The 14,360-nt window shown below is 36.0% G+C and overlaps 1 pseudogene across 1 annotated transcript; it reads left to right on the forward strand.

Annotated features, from left to right (window-relative positions):
• The first annotated feature begins 12,366 nt into the window (after positions 1-12,366).
• On the forward strand, positions 12,367-14,090 carry LOC306656809 (phosphoglycerate kinase 1-like; annotated as a pseudogene). The gene has a single exon. The product of its transcript is annotated as a phosphoglycerate kinase 1-like (transcript).
• The last annotated feature ends 270 nt before the right edge of the window (positions 14,091-14,360 follow it).

Consider the following 14,360-nt stretch of genomic DNA (forward strand, 5'->3'; position numbering starts at 1 on the left):
CCTGGCGTCTGGCACCGGGAGGCGGGGCTGCGAGGGAGGGCCTCTAGTCCATGAGTTTTTCCTAAAACTAGCCTGACCCGTGGCCTGCGGGGTTTGGGGGCCCCAGAGCCCGTTGTGACAACCCGGGAAGAAGGCTCTAGCAAGCTCCTTTATATTAATAAAAGCCAGTTTCTTTGTTTCACCTTTCAGTGTGTTAAGAAACGAAAATAAAGATAAATTGTGATTGGTCGTTAAGAACAGATCTTCAAGACCCTAGGAATCCATTAATGTACTTTAATATTCCACACTTAACTGGAACAAGAAGCCATTTTCCTTAATTCTGGCCTTCTGCTGAGAGTCCTTAGAGAACCCAGTGTGACAGAAATCATCTTAAAATTACTTAAGCTTCCATTTTTTCTAAAGGTGCGAACAGGGTGGACTAGGCTTCCCTGGCCTAAAGGAAGGTTTAGCCAACTGCCTTTAAACCCTTGGCACCATGTGTATACGATATATGCATTCAAAAAGTTGAGAAATTTTCTTGTGAGGGACTCTTCCAGGGAGTGGTTTTCTTGTTACTTGAATTCTCACAATGTCAGATCCTTACGATCTGTACCCAGAGAAACAGCAGAGTACCTAATTCAGTCCATTAATCCTAAAGTAGCCTGGTGAGGTATGCACTTACCTCATGCAAGACAGCACTTTGACCTAACCACATTCATTTTGATTTGGTTTAATTTTGTATGGCACTATGCAAAGTGGCTAAAATACTGTTGATCCAGAATTCTATACCCAGCTACAATATCTTAAAAAAAAAGAAGACAAATGTTGCTTTTCTCCCATGTCCAGCAGACATTCAATACAAGAAGTGTTAAAAGAAGTTATTTCCACAGTAGGAATATGATGGCAGATGGAAATTTGGATTTATAAACAGAAATAAATAGCTCTAGAAATGACAAAAATGAAAAGAAATAAAACTGAAATTATTTTAATCAGTTTCAAAGACAACTATCTAAAGCAAAAGTACTTGCAATGTATTGTGAGATATTTTTTGATTAAAATGTATGACAATACTGCAAAGGATGAAAGGATGCATGTAAGATATAGTAAGGTTCTTATACATGAAATGACTCATAGTACATGAAGCTAGATTATAATAAGTAGAAGCTGTATATTGTAAACCTTAGACTAGCTCTCTCTGCTTCCAGTTGCCATGAACTGAGTAGTTTTCCTCTGCCGTGCTCTTCTGCCATGATGTTCTTCCTCACTTCCAGCCCAAAGGAATGGAGCCAGCCAACCATGAACTGAATGCTCTGAAACCATGAGCCAAAATAAACTTTTCCTTCTCTTAGTTGTTCTTGTTAGGTATTTTGGTCACAGCAATGCAAAGTTGACTAACACAGGCTCTGATCTCTTCAAATCTCTGTTCTATAAATCTGACTTCCCTTTTTACTCATGAACCAGAAAAACTCACTGCTTTTAAGGGCACTGATGATTTCAACAGGCTTATCAGGAAATGAGCATGAGGTCATTATTGGATTGACATTTCATCCCTTGGATAGGTTCCAGTCACTCAAGAGGAGGTGATTATACAAGGGGAAGTGTGACTGGAGGGTCATTTTTATAATTCTGCCTACGACAATCACTAAGAAAAAACAATACTGCTTGAGTATAAAACAATGCACAGTTGTAAATAACTTTAAAATCACTGGTTGCATAATACATTCTTATTTCAGAAATGTTAAAAGAAAGAAAAATGCATTTTAGTATCAGCAAAATATATTCTTCCCAATTTATTACCCACATTGGTAATATATAACAAAAGGAGGAAACAAAATAACTTGTCTAAGGGCAGAATGCTGATCAACATTTAAACCTCGAGTTACTAATACTGAAGGCTTTGTGCCTCATCTTTGATACAAGACTGCCAGCCTGGGAAACCAGATACTGGGCAGCATTACTATGTACTGAGCAGGTTCTGGGCAAGGCTGCCTTCTTCTCCCCGTGTCTTCCCTTACCTTTCTTAGCACCTTTCTACCTGCCAAGGCCCAATAGGGTTTTCCATACTTAAGCACCTTCCCCACAAGAACTTATGGGCACAATAGAGAGGGAAAGAAAATCCTGAACATTTACAGGCACTATTGATATCCTAAGAATCACCTTAACAGTACTCCAGGGTTAGTTTGTGATCAGAGAGAAGAACCAGCAGAAAAACTTATGAGAGAATATACTGGTGCAACATTTCTGTTGAATAACTTAACAACATGTGGCAAAATCCTTGAAAAATTCATGCATTTGACCAGTAATCCCTCTCTTGAAAATTCTTAAAAAGAAGAAAGTCACAATTGTAGGTGAAACAAAGAAAGAAATATTAGTCACAGCATTATTTATGATATCAAAAACCATGGAAGCAATCTCTTTTCTATGATATAATTAAATAAAATGTGTCTCAAACATTTTTAAAAACCTAGAGCAAACACTACACTACACTATTTTTAAAAGCAATGTAATTCATCAACTTATAGTGAAGATAAAATGGAATAACAACCCCAAAGAAAGCAAGAATGTGGGGTTCAAGTTTAGAGAATAAATTGACAAATAGAAAACAATTTAAAAGTTAGTAAACTTAAATTCTACTGTTTTTATAATCACATTAAATGCAAATGGCCTTAATATCCCAATTAAAAGGCAGACATTGTCAGCTAAATGTATTTGTACAAGTCTACAAAAAAGTAAAAATATAGTCTATAAGAAACCCTGAAATATAAGAATTTAAGCAAGTTAAAAAGACAGGTTTGGGGAAAGATATACCAAATGCATACCAATCAAAAGAAAGTTGAGTAACTATATTAATATTTAAAGGTAGATGCCAAGATAAGGAATATTATTCATAATTCAGTGAATCAAGGTTGGACCTGAGAGTCTGTGTTTATAATAAACTCTCTGGTCCAAGGATCATACCTTGGGCAGCAAGTCCTTAAACACTAGGTGCATACATAAATCAGCAGCATGAAAACAGATAGAAGGACTTGAAATACTTTGAAAAATGTAACTTACTATACTATGTTCACAGTGATACTGTAGATGTTAAATACAATCATATGATGCACGGTGATGTTTTAGTCAATAATAAACTGCATAAACAAAGGTATACAGTATATAGCCTAGGTATGTAGTAGGCTCTACCATCTAGATTTGTGTAAATACATTCTATGATGTTCACACAGTGACAAAATCACCAAATGACACATTTCTCAGAACTTGTCCTTGTTAAGTGACAAATAACTGTAATTTAAAATTCCTACAGCAAAGAAACTTGTTACAGGCAGCCTCTAAGATGACTTTCAATGATCCCCTGCACCCCTTGGTTCCCATGCCTTTATATAAGTCCCTCTCCTTGAGTGTGGGCTGGAAATATTGACTCACTCCTAATGAATAGTATGTGGAAGAAATGATTAGATGTCACTTCCAAGATTAGATTATAAACACTGTGGCTTCTAACTTGAATGCATAACATGCATATTTTCTCTCTCTCTCTCTCTCTCTCTCTCTCTCTCTCTCTCTCTCTCTCTCTCTCTCTCTCTCTCTCGCACACACACACACACAAACACACACACCATTTCTTGCACTGGGGGACGCCAGCGACCATACTGGGAGAAGGCATCCCTGTGGCAAAACCTAAGTGTGCAAGTAGGTGTTTCCCAACAGAGCCTCAGCCCTGGCTGACATCTGGATTGCATACTTATAAGAGACCCTAAGCCAAAACCACCTATTTATTCTGCACCTATATTTCTAACCCTCAAAAATCGTGAGAAAATACACGTTTATTATTTCCACCTGAGATTTAATTTGTTAACTTGCAATAGATAGCTAATACAAAGCTAGTATAATTTCCTAAACTAGTGTTCAAACCCAAGGATTGGCTAGTTTTACCCTTCTAATTCTGTGTTGTTTCCACTAAGAATCTTTCTAGGATATTTAGGAATTCTAGGTGAAATATTTGGCTTGTGTTTGTACTCCATCAAAATTTAAACCATAATAATTTTTCTAAAATAAAATCTCTGAGCATACTGAATACAGTTTAGAAAAACACTATACTAAATCTTTTTGAAGTCAAATTTCAGCTATATGAAGAGTTGCAGAATGCTTAAGCCAGAATATCAGAGGTGTTAACAAGTATACACTATGTCTAAGCTTTGTGATGACAATGACAGTGACACAAAAAAGACACCAAGGAGGAGGAGAAATACAGGAAGAGAGAATCAAGACCGTAGTCAGATTTAGGGAGACTCTGGGGTTCGTTGACACCCTCATGTATAGTTGCTTCCTTTCTGTAAGAAATTTATTCTTGCTGTCTGTTGTTTTTTAAGATACACCAAAATTCATGTAACTTTTTCTAGGAGAGAAACTACAGTGATTAAATAAAACCAAATTTAAAAAAAAATCTACACAAACAGGGCACCTGCAGAATCTTCTGTTCAAAGCCTTCTGGGATATTATACAGATACATTCTATATCTTCATTAGAAAACATAAAATTTGTCCATCAGTGATTCGATATTAATTGTTGGAGTCATCAATAAATTTTTCAGGATGATGTAAACAATTGTGACTGGATATTGTCACCAGCCCACACATTTCTACACCAAAGAGGTGGTTTAAAAAAGACAGAGTTTGGGCTAGGGCTGTAGCTCAGTGGCAGCGCGCTTGCCCAGCATGTGCGGAGCACTGGGTTAGATCCTTAGCACCAAGTTAAAAATAAGCAAATAAAAGAAAGGCATTCTGTTTATAACTACAAAAAAAATTTTTTTAAAGGACAAAATTCATCCCCTTTGAATCAGTTGCTCACTTGTGATTATGGATCCTAATTGTGGACTCTAATAAATACCTTGTGTCTATTCCAAGAAAGGATGAAATATGGCATCTTGGAGCATCTGCATCTCATAGCTAGGGAAGACATTGGCATCCTTGTCAGAATGCTGGCAGCAGTGTGCAGTAATAAATGTTCAGCAAAGTGCAGATTCCTAGGGTACATCCTCCAGAGATTCTAAGTCCCAAGTAATTCAAAAGTATTAGGACCGTGGACTAAAATTTACAAGATTCTTACTTAACAACAGGTAGCAGTTTGGGCAAGCTTTTAATCACAAATAAAACATTATATGTGTATGTTAATATAATTCATATTATAATATTATGTTGACAAACCCATGTATAATAAAGATACTCTTAAAATATTATTTTAGTGACCTAAGTTCTTTAGTTTTGTCAGACTATATTCATACAGCATAAAAAGATGACAATTCAATTTTCAGCCTCTTCATTTTTATTTCTAGATGTCTTGTTCTTTATAACTAATTAATTTTCTATAACTGCTGTAGGATTATAATCAGTCGCTATGAATCAGAAGAAAAATTCAGCTCATGTCAGAAATTATTTAGGAGCTTTTACTTGGTTTCTAGCTAGAACATTTAATTAAATGATTTGGAACAAAATAGGAAAAGTTCTATTTTTGTGTTCTTTCATAAAGATTTAATCTATTACTGCAATGGTACTAGTTAATGCCATAAAGATTACAGAGGCTGTATATCATCATTTGTTCCTAAACAAATAAACACAACCAATAACAGACTGCCCAAGTCTTCTAAATAAAAGGAAAGAATAAAAGGATTAAAATAAAGGTTGACTTGTTCAATCATGTTTTTCTTAGCATATTTCATTTAGGAAATGTTTTAGCATTGACATTATACAGTAGTTGTCTAATTTTAATAACTGAGTCATATCAAAACTAAAAGATATTTTTTCAGTATGCATGAATGATATTGAGGAGTAGAATAAATATGATTTATTAAGAAATAGGTAATATAAAGTTGTGAATGGTGGTACATGCCTGTAATCCCAGCTACTCAGGAGTCTGAGACAAGGATCGCAAGGTTGAGGCTTACTGGGAAACTTATTGAAACCCTGTCTCAAAAAAAAAAAAAAAAAGATATAGCTGGGTAGAGCATACTGGGTTCAATCCCCAGTACTGAAAAATATATATACATATGGAATATATGTAACATATATAATAATGTATTATATATGATATATAATAGCTTTTATTATATAAATCATTTATGACATATATATATAATATATATATCCTCTAAAATAAATTGCCAGGGCCCTTCATAAAAAAAAAAAAAAAAAAAAAAAAATTGGTCAACTCCTATAAATTGAGAGATGTAGAATTCTTTAAAGCAGTAGTTGTCAAATTTTGTTTTGGACAGGAGTTCTATTTCTAAACATTTTTATTCAGTAGGTCTGATATATGGCCTGGGAATCTACATTTATGATGAGGCAAACAGTCTTTTGACTACTTAGTGGTAAGGAAAAAAATTCAAAGGACTGGTAATTGGTGACTGATGGCTAAAAATATGCAGGGAAAAGAAATATATAATTTTTAATCTAAAAATCAGAAAGGTTGACTAGTTACTGTTTTGAAAAAATACATTTAAGGAATTAGGATACAGAAAATTGATCATTAGTTATTTGTTGTTTTCAGAATTTAAAATCAAGAGAAAGAAATAGGGTTAAATTGAAGTAAGTTTAGGATTGCACTATAAATACATTTTCCCAGCATCAGAACCTTGTTTATTTCTTGCTTGGACACCATCCAACCCTGCTCTTTCACTTCACTTGATTCCTATAGAGCTTCTGCCAAAATTTTCTTTGCAACCAGCACACCCTTAGGAAGCATTTTTCTTAATCAGCCATTCTATACAATCTGGTGGTGGTGGTGGTGCTGCTGCTTGTGGTTTTGTTTTTTTGTTTTTTCGCACTGGGGTGATTTCTATTGAAGGGATTTATACAGAGAGAAGGTAAATCATGTTTTCTTTCAGAGGAAGCTATAAATAGCAGATATCCTTTTAGTTTACATTCTTTAACTGTCTTTATTGACAATGAAAAATATTTATGTATGATTCAAGAGAACTTCAATTTAGTTACAGAACAGGAATTTTTTCTTCTAGCTTTCAGTTTCTGGTCATGCACTTTAGAGTATCTCTAGTAGTCACAATCTATCCAGAAAATTCTTCAATCTACTTTCATTCACATGTTTTTGGAAATAACTCAAATATTTTTAAAAAGGGGTGGGTGAAGGTTGGTAGACAAAGATAGATACTAGTCTCACATTTTCTTTTGTTTATATGTTCCCTCTTTCTTCCTTTTCTAAGACTAGCCTTTATTTCCAGTTTCATGTCACTTTGTATTCTATATCTGGCTAGATCCAAGCATATTTTAGAGTTGTTATATGGATTTTTCACTCCTTGTAAATCTAGGATGTGTGTTGATCACAGGAATGCAATGTCCAAGAAAATGTAAGGAACCGTTGGAAAGAAATTTGTAAACTGGATACTCCTAATATTTTATTTTATGAAAAAAACTGATATAAGAGAGCCTATCTGTTGAACTGTTTCTATAACAAAAATCATAATTTCTACTTTAGTCATGTCTCAAAACAGGTCATGGCAAGTGAAATGTATAAATAATTCTAATATATTTTTAATTTTTGCTAATGCAATCAATCACTTTTGCCTGTTAAGCCTATGTAGTTGAAATTAGATATGTTTTTGCCCACATTCTAAGCAAAGTCTCCAAAGTTAGATAACAAAGAATAATAATTATTATTTAGTATATTTCAGTTACTTCCCATCCCCTATGTGACTTACCAAAGGTCAATAATTCTACCTATATTATCAGGATATGTATTACTAGGATGTTTCCAGCTACAAGCAACAGAACTTAAAACTAAAAATGTCTTAAGCAATGAAACACTTATTATGTCACAAAGAAGTTAAGTCCCGGAAGAAATCGATTCATCAATTTAAGCATGTCACCAGGAATTCAGGCTGTTTTTAGCTTTGTCCTTCCCCATTCTCAGTTTGTTGAACTTTGTCCTTCAGCTTTTGTTTGTAATTTCAAAAGACTATCATAGGAGCTGACCCTGGATCCTCTGATAACTGTGGCCAAATGTGGGGGTTCTACCTCTGCTTCCGAATCTTGCATAGAAAAGTGAAACCTTTCTTGGAAATTCTTATCTTCACCCTTCCAGCAGACTGCCTTGCTGGTCCCTTTGGCAAGTTACTAGCTCATAGGTACCCTTTCTCAGAGTGATGGAGCGAGTTATCTGGCATATGGTGGGAAGTGCTTTCATAGAAGACAAAAACTGGAATAGCATTAGATGAGGAAAAAAAAATCACTATGGCGATATTTTTGACAGATCCCAAAAGACTTCATAAATGTGTGAAAATGGTAATCGAAAATTTTATGGTGACTTTAACAAATGAGTTTTACTTATTATTCTAAACTTTGATAAATGAGTTTTCTATTTTGAAATTTACATATTACTCAAGATGAGAGTTGTTTCTAAACCAATTGCGTATTTTTCTTCTATTGATCATCTTTAGTAGATTGGCAGAACATCATTATTTTGAATATTCTATTTCCTAAGTAGCAAATATTTTCTACTCTTATAATGAAAGAGAAGAAGAAAAATTAGGCAAAGGAGAGTGGGTAATAATAATTTTTAAAAAGGTAAGATAATAGGATTGGCTGAAAGAGAAAAAGGCAGAAAAAAAAGTAGGGATGGAGTAGAATGAACAGTGACTAACCTCAAAGGTCTGATGTGAGGGAGTTCAGATAACTTGCCACTTGGAGTGATGGGCAGGATTAGCCATTAAGACACCAGCTCAAAAAGCAGAAAGGAGGGAGGAAGCAGACTTCTTTTCTGGGCCTACATTCTGCAGGTTAGAATCTGCCCCTCTTAACCATAAGACAGGAAATGCTGTTCATAGAACTTGGCATTAGGATTCTGGTGGCACTCCTTTCCTCTCACATACTTAGAGATAATTTGCCCAACAACGTTGCTTAAACAAGTCATCTAAATATATAAGACTCTTATCTTCCCTTGGCAATAAACAAGTTTAGAATAGGTCCAGGAAATTAGTTGTTGTTGTTGCTGATGCTGAACCTAGGGCCCTCCACATGCTAAGCACACATGCTGCTACTCTCCCACGGAGCTACACTCCAGCCCCACAGTTTGGACAGGTTTTGTTGTTGTTGTTGTTTTCGGGTTTTTTATTTTTTTAACAGGGCTGGGATTGAACCCAGGGCTACATGCCACTGAGCAACATCACCAGAAGGGACATTTTTATGCCCCAAGTTTCAGATATTAAGACCTTCCAAGTAATAAGGGCTTTACAAAACTGCATTCCTCTATGTAAAATGTAAGCCCACTTTAGAGCAAATAACTCACCTAAACGCACTGAAAATTTTTTTGATTTGTGTTAGGATTTAAAGGCTACTCTTCCTTTCTTACATTTCACTATTTCACCTGGTTATTTATTGTCTTTTCCTAGTTTTCACTCTCTTACTTTTTATAGATATAATAATCACTGGAAATATTGTCGGTATGTACTTTTCAGTACTTTCAGTCTTGAGTAATACACATGAGAAAATCTTGTTGAAATTCTCACTTTGTTGTGACAGCTATCATTTATGTTAAATAGATTTTTATTCCTTTTAATCTTTACATCCTCTGTGAATAAGTAGATTTAGAAAGCCATATAAAATAAATGTATACTCTAATAACCTATTGCATAGCAACATTCTCTTAGCAAACACTCAAGTCAAGAGACAGAATTTTCTAGCTACTCCAGAAGCCCTCCATGTACCTAGTCCCAATGTCAAATTTCTCCTTCATCACACTTGGTTTTATCCCTTTGGATAAAACTATAGGTTTGGTGTGTTCTTTCCTCAGGTTGCATATCAAATCTGACTGTTTTTATGACTGTTGATGTCTAGATCCTTTAACTCATTAGCAGTTGCAAGATGGTGATACTAAAATTCTATTTCTTTTTCACTTATTAGTGGGAATACTTTTATAAGAAGGCATATCTCCCCATCTACTATCTACCATTGGGTCATCCAGTGATACAGTTCAAATAGAAAAGGCAGGATAATGCTAGGTTCTTTCTCCTTATCCACTGGTTTTCAAGATAATGAATTGGTTCCTTATCCCCTGATGTTAAACAATATTTTGTGTTTTCAGAAATATTATTGTTAGCCAAGTGTGGTGGCACACATGTGTAATTCCTGCTACATAGGAGGTTGAGGCAAGAGGATCACAAGTTTGAGGTCAACCTGGACAACTTAGTGAAACTCTGTCTTGAAAGAAATATAAAGGACTGGGAATGTAGCTCAGTGGTATAGTGTACCTGGGTCCAATTCCCAGTACTTCAAAAACAAAAATCATTAACTCATGGATTTTGACATACTTGGTAAGTATGCAATCAATGCAGTTATTACCTTTTTAAATTATTATTATTATTATTATTATTATTATTATTATTATTATTTAGCACACACTGTTTTCTTTGGTCAGTTGGGTTCTCTCCAAGTTGGCCTCTAAGTCCTCTTAAGGGACATGGCTTAGTAATTTTTATTAACATTCTTAATATCTGATATCTGATGTTCTAGGCTTATTATATGCCTCCCGACCCAGACATGGAATTGTTCATGTTTCCAAAAGTCTTGATTTATATTAGTGAGAAATATAACTTCAAGACCACAATCTGGGTGCTAATACTTAGTGCTACTGAATTGATTATTGTTTCTGGGACTTTTCAGTAGCAGAGTTGGGAAATCTATCATCTGATAAGTATACATACTGATGTAATTTTACAGGAAAAATTCCTAATGATCACAATATTTCCAATTAAAATTCAGGACTATGCGTTTTTTTAATACTACCTCTGAATCTTTTTGCCTTCATATTTAGATTCCCAGTTCCAAAGGATATAGGAAATGATAGTGTTTTAGTTTATTCAGATTGCTATATCAAAATACCAAACACCACAAACTGAGTAGTTTATAAATAACAGAAACATTTTCCTCATAGTTCTGGAGGGTGGAAAGTCCAAGATCGAGGTGCTAGTAGATTCAATGTTGGCTGAGGTTCACTTGCTGGCTCATAAATGGCTCTTTCTCACTGTGTCCTCACTTGGTGGGAGAAATGAGCGAGCTTCCCTGGGCGTTAATCGCATGAGGACTCTTCTCATGACCTAATCACCACTGCACCCCCTCAGTCCACGTCCAAGGTCCAACCTCCTAACACCATCACCTTAGGGGTTAAGAATTTAATTCATGAATTTTGGGGAAACAAAAACATTCAAAACATAGCAAATGGAATATCTTATAATTGCTCACTTGCTTTACTCCACATTATGTACAAAACAGGTTTAGAATAACAATACACATGATATCACCAACAACATAATTACAAAGAACACCTTGAAATACTATTCATATGCTCGTCCCTCTCTCACCTCATTTGTTATAGCTGTACTATACTTAATTATGTGAGAACATTGGCTTTGGGTATTATGCTCTTTTAACTGTCTTTAGTATTAGTTCTTCAGGTAACCCTGTATTGTGGTTTCAACCTGGCATGTCACCCAGAGGCTCATGTGTTGAAGGTGACTGGGTCATGAGGGTTCTGACCTCATCAATGACTAATCCAAATGATAGATTCATAATTTGATGCATCATTGGGAGGTGATCGGAGCTGTAGGAGGTGGAATCTGTTTCTGCCTCCCTGCTCCTGACTGCCATTAGATGAGCAGCTCTGCTCTACCACTTCTTCTTCACCATGATGCTCTCCCTCAGCACAGGCCCATAGCAATGGACATAGCTGGCTGTGGACTAAAACTTTTGAAACCATGAGCCAAAATAAACCATTCCTCCTTTAAGTTGTTTTTCTCAAGTATTTTGTCATAGTAATGAAAAGCTGACTAACACAACCTGTCTTTAATATATACCAACAGTTATATTTGATGTCTGATCATCCTAATTATTTGAAATTCATTCACTAGACAATTCTTCAGGAAGAGCTGATAAGAACAATATTCTCTTATTTTGCATATTCATAACTATTGTTATTGTGCCTTTTACATTAACCTTTTAAAGTTGGTTTACATTTTCTTCCTTGAGTCTCTTAAATCTGTTACTCCATTTTCTTCTGGCCTAAAAGATTATTGTAAAAGAAATCCGATGATAATCGAATTTTCTTATCCTTATAAGTCACTTGCTGGGTTTGACTTGATACCCAATGAAATACTTGCTTTTTCCTTAAAGTTTGCTCATTTTATGGAATTATATCTTGATTTTGGTTGTTATAGATTAGTATTCTCAGCTACACAGTGTGTTTTTTCAACATGTAGTTTCATATTTTTTTAATTTAGGGAATATTTTTAATATATTTGGTATCTATTTGTCCCCGTGTTTTTCTTCTTCAGGGATTCCAGTTATCTGTGGTTGGATCTCTTTGTCTGTCTTCAATATACATCAATTTCTCTCAAATTTTTTTTGTATCTTTTATTGAAAAATCTTGATTCTGTACACGTCTGGGTAGTATGTTGGTCGCATTATCCTTCTCTCAATCTCCAACCTCTCACCCTTGCCTTATTGTCAAAATGTCACTGACTCTTGACAAGATGAACATGAAGGGACAGAGGGTTGTTATGAGAGTGGACTTCAATTTTCCTATGAAGAATAATCAGATAACGAACCAACCAGAGGATCAAGGCTGCTGTCCCAAGCATCAAATTCTGTTTGGACAATAGAGCCAAGTCAGTTGTCCTTATGAGCCGCCTGGGCTGGCTTGATGGTGTTCCCATGCCTGACAAGTACTCCTTAGAATCAGTTGCTGTAGAACTAAAATCTTTACTGGGCAAGGATGTTCTGTTCTTGAAGGACTGTGTGGGCCCAGAAGTAGAGAAAGCATGTGCCAATCCAGCAGCTGGGTCTGTTATCCTGCTTTCATATTGAGGAAGAAGGGAAGGGAAAAGATGCTTCTGGGAACAAGGTGAAAGCTGAGCCAGCCAAAGCAGAAGCTTTCCGAGCTTCACTTTCCAAACGGGGGGATGTCTATGTGAATGATGCTTTCAGCACTGCACACCGAGCCCACAGCCCCATGGTGGGAGTCAGTCTTCCACAGAAGGTTGGTGGTTTTTTGATGAAGAAGGAGTTGAACTATTTTGCCAAGGGTCTTGGAGAGCCCAGAGCGACCTTTCCTGGCCATTTTAGGCAGAGCTAAAGTTGCAGATAAGATCCAGCTGATCAATAATATGCTGGACAAAGTCAATGAAATGATTATTGATGGTAGAATGGCTTTTACCTTCCTATGGTGCTCATCAACACGGAGACCGGCACTTCTCTGTTGATGAAGAGGGATTCAAGATTGTCAAAGACCTTATGTCCAAAGCTGAAAAGAATGGCATGAAGATTACTTTACCTGTTGATTTTGTCACTGCTGACAAGTTTGATGAGAATGCCAAGACTGACCAAGCCACTGTGGCCTCTGGCATACCTGCTGGCTGGATGGGCTTGAACTGTGGTCCTGAGAGCAGCAAGAAGTATGCTGAGGCTGTCAGTCGGGCTAAGCAAATTGCATGGAAAGGACCTGTGGGTATTTTTGAATGGGAAGCTTCTGCTGGGGGAAACGAAGCACTCATGGAAAAGGTGGTGAAAGCTCCTTCCAAGGGCTGCATCACCATCACAGGTGATGGAGACACGGCCACTTGCTGTGCCAAATGGAACACAGAGGATAAAGTTAGCCATGTGAGCACTGGTGGTGGTGCTAGTTTGGAGCCCCTGGAAGGTGAAGTCCTTCCTGGGAGTGGATGCTCTCAGCAATGTTTGGTACTTTCCTGCCTTTTGGTTCCTGCGCACAGCCCCTAAGTCATCTTAGCATTGGCATTAGCTAAAACCTCTCCCCACATCAAGATTCAGCTAGTGGCGAAGAGAGGTAGCACCAGGAACCCTTAAACAGTTGCACAGCATCTCAGCTCATCTTTACTGCACCCTGGAATTGCCTACATTCTTCAAGATCCCATTTAAATTTCTTAGTGACTAAGCCATCCTGCATTCTAGAGTGCATCTATTTATATTTTGCCTGTTAAAACAAAGTGAACTGTGTTAGCTTAGTTTTCTTTTTGAAGTAGCTTATTTTGATTAGTTTGTTACTGTTCACTACTTGGCATGGAAACAAGATGAAATGCCAGTTTTAGGGAGAAGCAATTGATGATCTATTAAATAATCAATGAAAGTGTCCATTGAAACTGAAAAAAAAAAAGAAAAATCTCCTCCATTTTATCTTCTATTTCTCTTAAGGTGCAATGTGTCTCATTTTGTTTGCTCTTCTATTCCTTCCAGCTTATTTTCATTTCTGAAATGATTTTTCTTTTATTTCTAATTATTTCCAAATTTCTGTCATCTTATTTCTGAGTTTTTAAAGTTTGGATTATTATTTTCATATCATATATTATTTTCTTAATGTAAACTATT

The sequence above is a fragment of the Sciurus vulgaris genome, assembly GCF_902686455.1.
Source record: "Sciurus vulgaris genome assembly, chromosome: 3".
NCBI lineage: Eukaryota > Metazoa > Chordata > Mammalia > Rodentia > Sciuridae > Sciurus > Sciurus vulgaris.